The following is a 14913-nucleotide window of genomic DNA, read 5'->3' as shown; positions in this document are numbered from 1 at the left end:
AAGTGAAACTTTTAACTTTTTATTCGTTGTCATTCACTTTCATGATAATGAGATATTTGACTCCCAAGTCTTCTAATGGAAGGAAAGGAGAACTCAAGTCTTCTTAATTTTTTGTAAATGATTTAAATATAATTACAATATGTATAAATAGTTATTCATAAAATTAAGTGATCAAAAAGAGAAGGAGTGTAACACCAAAATATAGCTTAACATCAAATGCACAATCTGACAATCATAGCAAATAGTTTTAAGAAATTGTATCATTTTGATACGTAGATTTCACATGAGTTATTAGTTATGCAGATGTCATATAATGTTTGAAGAGAATATATAAAAATTTATCAATATCCATTACATTATTATAGCATCACAATAAATTATACAATTTCAGATGTACTTTATGTTCATCCCACAAATATTCGAAAATAAGATGAAATAGAGTAGACTAAAAACAATAAAATAGCTAATGAATTCTAAAACTTTTAAATAACAAAAATTAAAGAGAGAAACTATTCCAAATTAAAAGAATGGAGGAACTTCCTGAATAACTAACAAAAAATAAATAAATTTACCTCTTTTTTTTTGCATATGTGATGAGCAATAACATCCATCAACAATCATCCATCAACAATTATACATTAAAATAACTAAGTGTATGCATTAACATAAAGTGAATGTGATGAGCAATATAATTACATCCACCAATAATCATCCATCAACAACTATACATCGGAATAACAAAGTGTATGCATTAATATAAAGTGATTTTGAAAACAACTTTTTGGTATGTATAATTATAAGTCAGGAATTATAAAAGTCATTTAAAAATTGATGATATACATAACATCTATGAGAATTAGATTGGTTAATATTGGAATATGTAAAGTTTCTGACTAAAATCTAAATATGTGTGCCATATTAAGATGTCGAGTAATTCAAAGGACATTTTGTTGTTTAATGTTTAAGGATATTTTAGTTTTTAAAGGATATAATTTACCGCTTTTTGTTGTTACGATGGGATATGTAAAGTTTCTGACTAAAATCTAAATATGTGTGCCATATTAAGATGTCGAGTAATTCAAAGGACATTTTGTTGTCTAATGTTTAAGGATATTTCAGTTTTTAAAGGATATAAATTACTGCCTTTTGTTGTTACGAAACACTTCATCTACCAAACTCCATTTTAGAATTTTCGTGAATTAATTCTATCTAGAAATATAATGGATTAATACCATATAATTATTATTTAGGGATAATACATATATTGGACCCTAAACTTGGCTTCAAATTTTAACTTTGACCTCCAACTTTCATAGTGCACAAATAGGCACTTTAACTTGTATAAAGTAGAACAAGTAAACACACGAGTCCTACATGGCACAATACACGTAGGACACCACGTAGGACAAAAAATGACATGTAGGATGCCATGTAGGACATGTGTGTCTATTTGTTCTACTTTGTACAAGTTAAAGTGCCTATTTGTGCACTATGAAAGTTGGAGGTCAAAGTTAAAATTTGAAGCCAAGTTTAGGGTCCAATATATGTATTATGCCTAATTTACTCAGGTTTGGCTTCGTAACACTCACCTCCCTTGTGATTTACAATATTACACTTGCCTCCCTTTATTTGAGTTTTTGGTAACAATTCATTTTAACTTATTAATTATTAATGTAAAAAAATTATGATATGATTAATTTACCCTTTTTAATATATCCCATTTTGTAAAAAAAGCTTTTTCCAAAAAAAAAATTGTTATTAAATAAAAAATTTCATCTTTCATTAAGAATATTTTTCATCTTCCAAAAAAAATAAAAAATTCATCTTCCATTAATCCATTCTGCTTAACTTGTTTTAGAGTTGATGTCACCGATTTGTTTGTCTAATTTTACTGAAAATGAAGAATTTTATATCAAATGTTGAAACTTAAAAAATGGAGTAACTCAATTTTCATATCGACTGGAATGCAAACAAATTAACATACATTTTGTTCTAATTTTGATCATTTTCTTTTCCTGTTCAGTAATTAAGTCATCTTAAAATATTATATTTTTATTGACACTATTCTAAGTGATTTTACCGTCAATTGCATAAAATTATAAATTCATTTAAACAAAATGGTTTCAATGGAAGATGAAAATAAATCGATTATCAACGAATTTAAAAAATAGAATTTTGAAGACGGCAAATTAGTCAGATTATAATTTTTATATTAATAATTAATAAGTAAAATGAATTGTTACCAAAAACTCAAAATAAGGGAGGTAAATGTAAATATCGTAAACCACAAAGGAGGTGAATGTTATTGAGTCAAACCAGAGGGGAGGTCTCTGAAATTATCCTATTATTTTATTAATATTAATAGTTAAATTTAGTGAAGGGGTAAAACCGTAATCCAACTTTGAAGTTAAGATCTTCCCACTTATAATAATATATGATATGATTAAGAAATCTTTCATAGTATCAAATAAACCAGTAAGGATTCTTATTAACATTTCGAAAAAGTTTTAAAACCCACATTTATCCTTTTGGACTACTGTTGCTTTGTTTTTGGGCTCTGATCCATTCCGGTTGTTTTTGCCATTGGACTCTTTCCATCTTCTGCAGAAGTTGTATTTTCATTAGATTTGTTGATCTTAGTCGTATAAGATTGTTTCTTTTTCAACTTCTTGGATGTAAGGTTTATCAAGAGAGTATTCTCGGATTTGGTGAAGAAATGCCCAAAAATAGTCCGATTCATATTCGACAAGTTTGGAATGACAATCTCTGATGAAAATAGGAATTTACCCAAGTGTGTAACTGATAAATATTGCACATGACAATTCGATTCAGTTAGGGTACAGAGAGATGACAAAAAATAATAGCCAAGAATGACAAAGGCTTGTGTGAATAGCAAGGGCCTCAACGTGTACATGACTCTTTAAAATATATTTACAATAATAATATCCTTGACATAAGAGACTAACTCTAGTATCTCAACTTCACAGTTCACTCAAAATGTTCTAACTACTCTCCAACAAGTCAAACTCACTTATTGTTACAAACTTCACCCACACAATTACACTCTTCAATTTAGAAATTATTACAACTCAATAATAACCATAGAACAACTCAATAAAGATAAATTAAAGCTGCTGCTAGGTAAAAACTAATTGAAAAACTTAAAGCCAGTGCACTGCACTTTGCATGGAGGGATCTTTTCCAAACCCCATTAGAGCATGTGTTAAAAGCATCGAATCTCTACAAAATACCTCAGTCACGCGCCCAACAAGTGGTACCTTCACTGTCTCCCTATTCTGTAAAGGTTTATAATCCCAGCTGCAAACATTGTTCGCAAAACATTCAAATACAGGAATAAACTATACAATCAAACACTATATTATGTATATATTAGAATTAAGAATTGACTAAGAATCAAAGATGGAAATGAACATACCATAGCAGTAATTTGAACTTGAAGCTCATAATTTCCAAAGCTTTGTTGCTCTTTTCGAATTCTCTTTGCACTATTCTCTACAGCAGAGCTGCAATCAACTATTTGGATCAATTTTAGTGTCATTATATCTCCAATACTCTCGGGAATCTCCTCCAGTTCAAACAACCAATTCAGTATTAGTTTCTCAAGCATAGGAAAATTATCACTACCAGCTGCTTCCCACCTTTGCAGATCTTTGGACCTAATTAGTAGATGTTTTAATTTGCGAAACACAACATCTTCATTAAGTGTCCAATCTGTTCCAGAAAATGCATAATACCCTTTAGCACCTCAAGATTGGGTAAATTAGACAGCAAATTCATAACTTCCCATGGTATTTTAGTATTTGATAATGTCAACTTCTTGAGATTAGGAGGGAAAACAGCCCCAGAGAAAATCGACGGGTCAATGGAGTTCACCTCTATCTTTAGTGTCTCCAGCTCCTCTAGAAGAATTAGAGAATCAGGAATAGAAGGATAGTCAGAAATTTCGCACATCTTTAGCTTTTTTAGATTGGGAGTTCTTCTTATGATTTCCGCAGAAAAAGGAGAGAACTGGAGAGTAAGTGTGTGCAAGTTATTGAGAAAAAAAGGTTGTTCTCCAACACTATTATTTTCTGCCTCAAGAGGATTTGATATGTATAGTGGCCATTCAATATCCAAATGTCTTATCTCTGTCATTCTCCAGATATCTAATGGGTGGACCAACTCTGTCTGTTCAAAACCTACAAGAATTATGGTCTGTAGATTTCTCGATTTGGCTAGTGAAAGACCTCCCTCAATTCTTGCAGCAACATATCTCAAATGTACAAGCTCAGGTATTACACTAGAGAAATCGTACCAAACTGATAACACGTCCAACACCTTAAGCAAATTGAACTGTGAAACAATAGAGCAAATCACATCTGGAGAATCTAAATCAAGAGATTGCATTGAAATAAAGGTACGAGTTATACTTGTTATATCATTGATATAAACTTGCTTCTCTTCATGTTTACGCAGATCAATCACTCGCCGCTGATCATGTATGACTTCTAATAAAGACACGAGAACATTCCCATTCATGTAATACATAATATTTTCAGTATGAACTTCACTTAGGCATATTTGGCGAAAAAGATCGTGAATTTTGCAAGTTTCTATCCTTCCATTAGCCCTTTGTTTACCAGTCAAAATTAGACTTCTATCAATTAACTCTTCTAGATACTCCTCTGCCACTACTTCTAACCTTTTATTGTTTCTTGCCTTTACAAATTGCTCAGCTATCCATAGCCTAATCAACTTGGAAACATTAATCTCTCTGTCTTCTGGAAAACCTCCAACATAGAGAAAACAAGCCTTTAAATATTGGGGCAAATAATTGTAGCTCAGAGAAAGAATTGATTGGCACCGTTCGGACACCGTACCAAAGAATGAGTTCAAATTTTCCTCAACCTTCTTCCAATTATCATGTGTTGGGTCCATTTTTCCAAGAAGTCCAGCAACGACAACAACCGAGAGAGGTAACCCTTGACATTGTTGTACAATATGCTTCCCTGTTTCTTCTAGCAGAGGAGGACATGGATCTTTTTTGAATATTTTCTCAGTGAATAGATTCCAACTATCTTCTAGACTTAGAAAAGACTTACTATGAGGCGGAAAATCAGGGCAGTTGACATAATCAGCAACATACTTGAGCCGAGTAGTTAATAGAATTCGGCTTTTATTGTCATCATTTGGAAATATTCTTTGCATTTGGTCCCATGCCTCAGTACTCCAAATATCATCTATGACAATTAGAAATCTCCTGCCCTTCAGACCTCTATACACAATCTCCATTAGTTGATCATTGCTCCTTTCTTGATTGCTTCCGGTAATTGCAGAGGCAACTTCAAGAAGCATTTGTCTCTGATTGAATTTTTCGGAGATGGTGACCCATGCATGTTTATCAAATCGAGAACGAATATATGAATCATTATAAGCTTTTCTAGCAAGAGTTGTCTTACCGATACCGCCCATACCAAAAATTGGTATAACAGTTAACTCGTCTATTTGGGCAGTGAGGCGATCAAGTATGATGTTGAAGTCATCCTCCATCCAACAATACTATTTTCCTCAATTGTCCTTTTTTTCTGGTGAGGAGGGAGTTGTTGCTAATTCTGCAGATTTGCTTCCATTCTCGTTAGACTCGATCTGCACCACCTCTTTCCTGAGAGAATCAACATCTTTTTCCACTTTTACCAATTCTTCCTCAAAGAATTTACAAGTCTCTTCTCTCATCTCTGTGAGATCTGCTAGCAGAATGATGATATATCTTAGGCTTGAATCAACTTTCTCTTCTGCTTCGTATACTACATTTCTGATCCTCTTTTCTACAACCTTGAAATTGAAACTCGATAAATTAGTTATTGTTAAAAAATATATATATAAGATCAGTAAGATTTTGATAACTATATATACTAGTGAATTAATTACATACCTTAAGAGTTTCAATATCCTTTGTGGTAGTATTGTCAAGGAAAAGTTGCAGAGCAGAAAGATTTTGATAGAGAGATTGAACATGTTGTTGTGTATAGCTTGGACAAACGAAATATTGATTAGGTTTGAAGAGTTGTTCCAATGTATACATAAGTGAAGAAAGAGCAGCATAAGCCATTTCTCTTTGTTTGCTGGTATTACTAAAAGATAAGAGCCTCGCAGATTTAATGTCTCTGCCTGAGATAATTTACATGAATTTGGACAAATTTCTATTTAACATCTACATCACAACCACACAACTTGTGGTTCATGGATGTAAAACTGTGGATTGACTAAGTCAAAGTGAGAAAAAAGAAATTAAAAATAAAGTCATAATAATATGTCAAGTTGTATTAATATAATAAACTTCTAATGAAAAATATCATTCAGATTTCTGATTCATATACATTGGATTCCAACTTGTCAGAGACATTGAACCCTGTTGTAAAACAGAATAATTTAGGGAAAATGCATAAATTAGGGTATCCCAGCCTATGCCCAAAATCCCTGAGACACACCTAACCTTTACTAAGATTCTATTACCCCCAAACTTTTTTTTTAATTAATTTTCTACCCCTTTTCGGCCTACGTGGCACTATCCTTGAAAAAATTGTCAACACGCGCTGGGCCACAAGATAATGCCACGTAGGCCGAAAAGGGGTAGAAAATTATACATAAAATAAGTTCGGGGGTAATAGGACCTTAGTAAAGGTTAGGTGTGTCTCAGGAATTTTGGACATAGGCTGGGGGTACTTATACATTTTCCCAATAATTTAGGTTGAATAATGAAGACATCATGTGTCAAGTTGGACGAATATAATAAACTTCCACTACAAAATTTCCTTGAAATTTATAGGCATAACAAAAAAATATATGACATTTAACTTAGCCTCATTTTACATTTATGCCCTCCAATTTTAAATGTCCACAAGTCAACACTTGAATTTGTATAAAATTGAACAAATAGACACACACGTCCTACGTGGCATCCTACATGTTAATTAATTATGACATGGTAAGTTTTACTTCCATTAACCATAATTTATCAATTTTACTGTTATAAAAAAAAAAGTAAATTGACTATTTTATTCACTTAACTATTCGATGGAAAACTAAAGTGTATCTTTCCGCTGTGCTATTTTTCTCATTGCTTGCATTTGTATTTGTGGTATGTACGCATCTACTATTATATTATATTATACTAGTATACGTACCCGCGCGTTGCACGGAAATTAAAGAGTTCTCTCATCTACACATAAATAACAATAAAAAGAACTCTCAAAAAATGAGTGAATGTATCTCATAATGAACAACACTAAAACAGAAAAACTTAACAAAACAAACTAAAAGACTTCATCTTTTGAGATTTAGTAGAGAGACTTTACAGAATTCAAATATAACATTCCATTAAAATACAATAAATTGTTCATTCATCTGAATAATTGTTCCTTTCTGAATCCTTTGGCATAAAAACACTAAAAGAATCAAACATAAAACAAATAAATAAAATAGAAAACAAACATAAAAGAGATAAATAAATCATGAAGCAAACACTTAGAATGAACAATTAAGATAATAATCAAATTTTAAATTTGCGGACCCGTTATCAATAAAATTCAAAAACTTCAATTATTTAGGATATAGATTTGGATAAGTACAATATTTAAAAATTTAAAAATAGAGTGAAAAAGGAAATAAGAACTTGTATTTAGTTGCTACAAATAAGGAAAAATTGTTTTAAAATGTTTTAAACTATAAATAGATAAATTTTAAAACTGTTTCCACGTTAATTTTAAAACAGTCTCAAAATAACGGTTTTGTTTTTTAAATTGTAATTTATTTATTTACTTATATAATATAATTACAAATAATTAATTTTAGTTATACAAAAAATTGAAAAATTGATGTTGATTTTGATTTTGGAGAAGTATATTAATATTAATAAAATAGAGAGAAAAGGGAGATTAAAATTTATATTTATTTTTAGTTGTTGTAAATAAGGAGCATTTTGTTGTGTATAGTGTAAAAAAGTGCGGTTAAAACTACTTTAAATTTAAAATGGATAGTTTTTAAAATTGCATTCACGGAAATTTAAAAAAATTAAAATCTGCTTTTATAATTGTAATCTGTTATTTTATAATTACAAATAATTAATTTTGATTATTCAGAAAATTGAAAAAATTATGGTGTTGATACATGATATTTTTAGTGCGCACTCGCAATATATATATATATATATATATATATATATATATATATATATATATATATATATTAATGATAAATACTATTTTTTGTGGGCAATAGTGGTTACTTCTATATGTTCTTTAAAACAAAGTGCAACATAATTCATGCCCTCAATTTTTTTAAAAACAACATATATTCCTCGTGTTTTAATTTAAGTTAATTTGTTTGATTTGATTTTATGTTTTTTAAAATAAAATATAATTAATACTAAATATTCAAAGTTTCATATATTCAGTAGTAAAAAAGAAAAAAAAATAAGTTAAAGAAAAGTAAAATACACGGTATGACCCCATTACCCCCCACTTATTCACAAATATATTATTCAGTAATAAAAAAAAAGAAAAAAAAATAAGTTAAAGAAAACTAAATAGACGATACTTACCCCCGTTACCCCACTTACTCATAAATACATGGAAGAAAAATAAATATAAATAATCTAATTAGAATAAAAATATGAGTCCAAAAAAATAAATATTAGCCATATATAAAATCAGTTACTTTTTAAAAAAATGAAAAGAATATGGAAGATTTTACTAACTATGGTAACTTTCCAATTTTAAAAAGAATTCGTTTAGTATATATATTGATGATTTTTTAATTTTTAATTTTAAATTTTAATTGAAAATTACTAACTAATACAGATTTAATTATTTTTAGATTTTACTTTTTAAAACTAAAAAATGGAGAAATTTTGTGGTGCTGATATGTGGCACTTTTTACTTCTCATATTATATATAGATATAAAATATTGTGTTATACGATTAGTTTTTTCTAGGGATAAGAAATGTAAGATTAGTTTCTTATCTTTTAAAATTTAAATTTTAAATTAATTATTCAAATTTCAAAAACTTATATGTTTGGATATTAATTTGGATAATTATCTTTTTTTTTAAAATAAAAAAGGGAGACCTTAGAAGTAGTTTATTATATTATTATTTTTTTTTCAAAACTGCATCTTCTTTTAGTGTTTACAGTTTTTTTTTTTTTAATTAGATTTATTATATATAGGTACCATATATAGATAGGTTATTTCACTTCTCCTATTATAAATAGATAGACTATATGCTTATCCATATTATCATCTTGTTAGAATAATAAAGATATAAAAAAAATTAATAGTTAGATTAAAACAAAATATAACTAAGAAAAGTCCTATCATAATGCTAAGCATACAACAAAAAAATTATAATCACTTGGATATCATTGTTACCAAACAAATGTTAAATTTTAAATATGTATAGTTATAACTTTATCAATAATTTTATAAGATATCATTATTATCAAACAAATCCGACACTTTAAATATGTGTAGTAATAACAACTTTAACAATATCTAAAAAATTAAAATTAAAATCCAGTGAATTCATACACAAAGCCTACAAAAACAAACAGACAAACTTAAAATCATTAAATTTTTTTATAAAATTAACACAAACTAACAGTTTACTATATTTATTAATCAATATATATTTAATGCATACACAAATCTCATGTAGTTAACAACTATTAAAATTTGAGTTAAAAAAAATGTAAAAAGTTCAAGTAATTGTAGAATTTTGATATTTAGTATCTTTCAATTCCTTTAATTAATTTCTTATTTACGTAATCATGTGAACTTTTGTCACAAACCGAACACAATGTGTAAAATGCAGCCAATAAAATATAAAATAGAACAAACAATTAAATAAGCCAAAATTAATATTTAATTGATAAATAGTCATACTAAATAACTATCAGAATGCTCAACATATGTAACCAATAAAATTGTTCTAATAAAATACTAAGAAAAATTGTTCAATTGATACTAATTTAATTACTATTCAAAATTAATCAGTTGAAAAGTGTAAAATTACTTTGGAGTTATCGCCTTTAGCTTCATTGATATCTTCCAATGTTATACTTATCTCCAAGAATTCAAATTTTCAAATGTTTTTTTTAGAAAAAAATTAAATGCAAATATTTTTTATTGTTAGAATTTTTCAAAAATTTGTATTTTTTTGTGTTACTGTTCTCTTTCATTGCCAAAATGAAATGATTTTCTGAACCTATTGTAACTTTTAGACCTCTATAACAACTCCTATCTATTTTAAACAAACTAACAGTAGAAAAAAAAAAAAAAAAAGGCCCAAAAAAGTTATATCGGTCACAATCCACATAGAGCTTTTGTAATTTTAATTTAAAAATACTCCTTATCTCCTATTCAGAAAAATAAAATATTATCCCTTTATTTCACTAAGAAAAGAAAGTATATATAAATTACGTATTAAGATGTATAACTTATCACATAGATTACATGATAATTAGTAGCAATAGCTTTATGTCAAAAAAAATATTAGTAAACTTTAATATATCATTTATACCAAAATTTCAAATAGTTTAAAATATTTCATAAATTCAGTAATCAAGTTATTTCATTAGCAAATTTTAAAATTCTCAATAACCTAAATTCAAAAGTTAATCTCTAAATTCATAAAAAGTCTTGCTTATGATTATCCCTACATTTATGTTTTTCTTTATACATATTAAAAATAACATTGATATATTTATCTCGACATTTAATATGTTCATATATGTGTTTTTTTTGTTCATCTTTACAAAAGGACCGAGTAAGTGACTTTTTGAATGGACTTATTTTAAGTGCATTCTGAACCAAAAAGAGAAGCTATAATCATTCTAATACTATTCTGAGAAAAGCACATCTATAACTGTAATCTTTAGAAACTTTTGCATGCCGCATACATGCAATGAAAACAATAGATTTGGCACTCCTGTCATGTGAAGATAGCATGCAGGCAAAACTCATGTGAAGAGGGTGGAGGGGGTTGAAAATCTTATCTGATCTACTGCCTCAAATTAAGAACACATCCAATAATTGCTTGTAGAATTCAGAATCATCCAGAATTTCATTATCACCATCCATGTTTGTTCCCTCATAATTGCCATTAGAAGAGTTTCAAATGCAAAATGTAAATCTAATTTACTGAATAAAGGTCATAAACTCCCAACCTCTTACAACCCTTTTCTTGCATCTCCTTCTTCATAGCATTATAGCCACTATTAAAAATTCAACAAATTCCATGTATAATTGTAATGTGTTATTAAGATTGATGTATATAGTGAAAAACTTTGGCAATAGGATAAACTATTTTTTGGCTTTTCCAGTGAAATTTTGTTGAAGAAGTTACTATAAAAATGGCATTAGTAGTTGTCTCAATTTGAAATTCTTTTACTGAAGCGGTTGACAAAAAGTATCTATCCGGATGAACCAAAAACTTGTTTATGCTTTTAATATTTTATAGATAGATAAATGTTTGCGGTTACTAACTTTACCACTCAGTAACTTTCAGTTATAAAATTTTTAAATAATTAAATTTATCTCAACCAATAAGAATAAACTCAAATCCAACTTTCAAATTTGTTTTTTTTTTAAAAAAAAAAAGCCAGCCAATACGTTAAAACACAATTTTTTTTAGTGATTGCAATTTTTATTTTTATTTTTATTTTAGATTATTTTATTTTAATTTAATAATTCATAATTTATTTTTTTGATAACTGAATGTTAAAACTTTATAAATTTTTAAATTGGTTTTTTTTTTCTTACGACTTACGTTAATCTTGAATAAATTTTTTTAATTAACGATTTATTTTTAAGTTTAAGGTTCTGGCATATTTTGTTTTTCCTGATATATAGATATATATATTATTAATTTTATAATAATAATAATAATAATAATTATTATTATTATTATTATTATTATTATTATTATTTAAAAATTTACATTTTATTTTTGTTATAAAGAAGGAGTAACCATGAAAAGTTACTTCAAATACTTAATATAAAAAAAATTGATCATGGAATTATTTATTTCGTTACTTTTTCTTCTTTTTGGTTAGTTTTAGATATAGATTCAAAAAAAATATAAATATAGATATATAGATATAGATAAATTATTATTATTATTATTAATATTATATTATTATTATTTAACAATTTACATTGTCTTTTTATTATTATAAAGAAGGAGTACCGGTAAATAGTTACTTTAAATATTTGATATAAAGAAATTGATAACTACCCACAAAACTGATAATTTGGTCGGTTACTTTTTTTTTGCTTTTTGGTTAATTTTAGAAACAGAGTTAAAAATTATAATTTACAGTTATATTAAGTTAAATTTTAAAATTGTTTTAAAATTTTATCTCATTTAAATGTAAGAATTGATTTAAAATAATTTTTAAAAATAAATTAGTAGATTATTATTCAAACTAACTACACATCATTAATTTTAATTAATTTAAAAACTATTTTTGTGGTGCTGACACGTGGCACTTTTTCTTCTCCGATTATATATAGATAGATTATTAAGTATAAATTATACCTACAACTTAAATAAAATTATCAATAAAGTTAATGTTATTTGGGTCGTGCTATCGATAACTAGTTTACATATACAAACACTAGTGGCAAAAAACTCCATGTTTCGCATGGTCCCAATATTTATTCACGAAGTAATATATATATATATACCTTAGGCCAGTCTACATGGCCCATCACAAACTAGAATTCCCTTTTAATTTATTTATTTACAAAACGAGTCTTCCCCTTTCATGAAATGTTGCGACTTTAATGAAGAGTTGTGACTTTTATGAAAAGTTGTGACTTTAATGAAAAGTTGTGACTTTAATGAAGAGTTGCGACTTTTATGAAAAGTTGTGACTTTTATGTTGTGACCTTTCCGAAGGGTTGCAACTTTTCCAAATAGTTGTAACTATTTCGATAAGGCACAATAAACATTGGTTTACACTACCCTTTCTTGTCTATAAATAAAGGAATTTCCTCTCATTTTAAAACAACGAAAATTCTGAACCTATTCTTCTTTTTCTTCTTCACAATTAAATATTGGTATAATACATAAATATGCCCTTTAACTTGGCCTCATTTTATGTTTATGTCCCCCAACTTTGGATATGCACAAGTAGATACTTAAACTTGTATAAAGTAGAACAAGTAAACACATGAGTCCTACATGGCACAATACATGTAGGACACCACGTAGGACAAAAAATGACATGTAGGATGCCATGTAGGACATGTGTGTCTATTTGTTCAACTTTATACAAGTTTAAGCGTCTACTTGTGCACATCCAAAGTTGAAGGGCATAAATGTGACTTGAAGTCAAGTTAAAGGGCATATTTATGTAGTATGCCTTAAATATTTGTGTACTTTGCTTATGTTAAGTGGCTCGCTGACACCATTGCTTATGTTAAAAATCATGGTATGTAGTTTTAAAGTCATTAATTTATGCTTATGTTATTAAGGATAAATGATAAGATGTAATAATTTTTATTTTCCTTTACATTATTAATGTTTGTTACTACGTAATCTTGTATGTAAGATAATATAGTGTTTTAGTTTTAACGACAGATAGGTTTTAAGTGTTATTTTATAAATTCCATGATAGGAAAATTCTGCGCAAAGCGCAGGTAATTTTACTAGTATATATATAAAAAAGAGAACCTTAGGCCCGCCTACATGGCGCCACCACAAACCAGAATTCTCTTTTAATTTATTTATTTTCAAAACTAGCCTTCCCTTTTCATGAAAAGTTGTGAAATTTATGAAAAGTTGTGAATTTTATAAAAAGTTGCGACTTTAACGAAGAGTTGCGACTTTTATGAAAAGTTGCGATTTTTATGAAAAGTGGTCGATATCTTCACCAAAGTCCTAACCAAGGACCAATTTTTCAAGAATAGGGACCTGGTTCCAGCTCAGAGAAGCTACTGAAGAAGTTTCATATTATGGTTGCCAAGTCAATTGATACTCTCATGGGGACCAACTCGATGTTGGATGCTAATAGATAGATATGGTCCAGATGTAAATGATTTAAGTGTTAGGATTTATGCAAGATTCCAAGCTTGTCCAACAGAATCACTTTTGAAGGCTTCTAAGAGAATCCCAAGACATTTTATGAAGACAGGGACCTGGTTCTACTCTATCCATCAGGAGATTTTGTGTTGATTGAAGGAATATGGTGATGCCAATTCTACAAGGTATCAAGCTGATAGAAAGAGCAGGAATGACTAATTTTCTGGGCTCATATATCATCATGGGAATAAAAGGCAAGATTTAGTTGCTCTTTCAACAATTGAGGCAAGGTTTGTAGTATATGCAAGCTGGTGTGCTCAACTTCTATGGATCAAACAGCAGCATGAAGTTCTTAAAGTGGTTACTCAGACTATCCCTCTCTTATGTGCTCTCACTATGTATAAGAACTCAGTCCACCATTAAAGGACTAAGCATATTGATGTGAGACATCACTTTTTGAGGGATCATGTTGAGAAAGGAAATATCAGCTTGTAATTCTGTAAGATCAAAAATCCAATCGCTGATATCTTCATAAAATCTCTGACGAAGGACCTGGTCAGGATAAACAAATTGAAGTTGGGGATGCTGAAACTGAGCTGAATGGATCCTGCCTGAAGCAATCAACCTTCTCATGACTATGCAAAGGGAGCAGGTATCCTTGTTTTTCATTTATGTATGTTTTAGCAAATTCAGTCTTATACCTTTTGTAGGTATACATACTTGGCAGACTTGCTGAAGGAAAACAGAGGTCAGGACAGATCTAGGCAATCACATTCAAACTACCGAGAGGGACCCGATCCGTTCTCAAAGGTTAGCACTCTTAACATTG

The 14913-nt window shown here is 28.6% G+C and overlaps 1 protein-coding gene and 1 pseudogene across 1 annotated transcript in view; both read right to left on the bottom strand.

Annotated features, from left to right (window-relative positions):
* Positions 1–14913, bottom strand: part of LOC125835857 (exocyst complex component EXO70A1-like) — a 100124-nt gene that overhangs the window by 49446 nt on the left and 35765 nt on the right. The gene's annotated exons all lie outside the window — the stretch shown is intronic.
* LOC125835855 (putative late blight resistance protein homolog R1B-16) lies at positions 3259–6119 on the bottom strand (annotated as a pseudogene).

This window comes from Solanum verrucosum, unplaced genomic scaffold (genome assembly GCF_900185275.1).
Source record: "Solanum verrucosum unplaced genomic scaffold, falcon-dt-bn FXZP01000128.1, whole genome shotgun sequence".
Classification (NCBI taxonomy): domain Eukaryota; kingdom Viridiplantae; phylum Streptophyta; class Magnoliopsida; order Solanales; family Solanaceae; genus Solanum; species Solanum verrucosum.
This window is presented reverse-complemented; position numbering and strand designations above follow the sequence as displayed.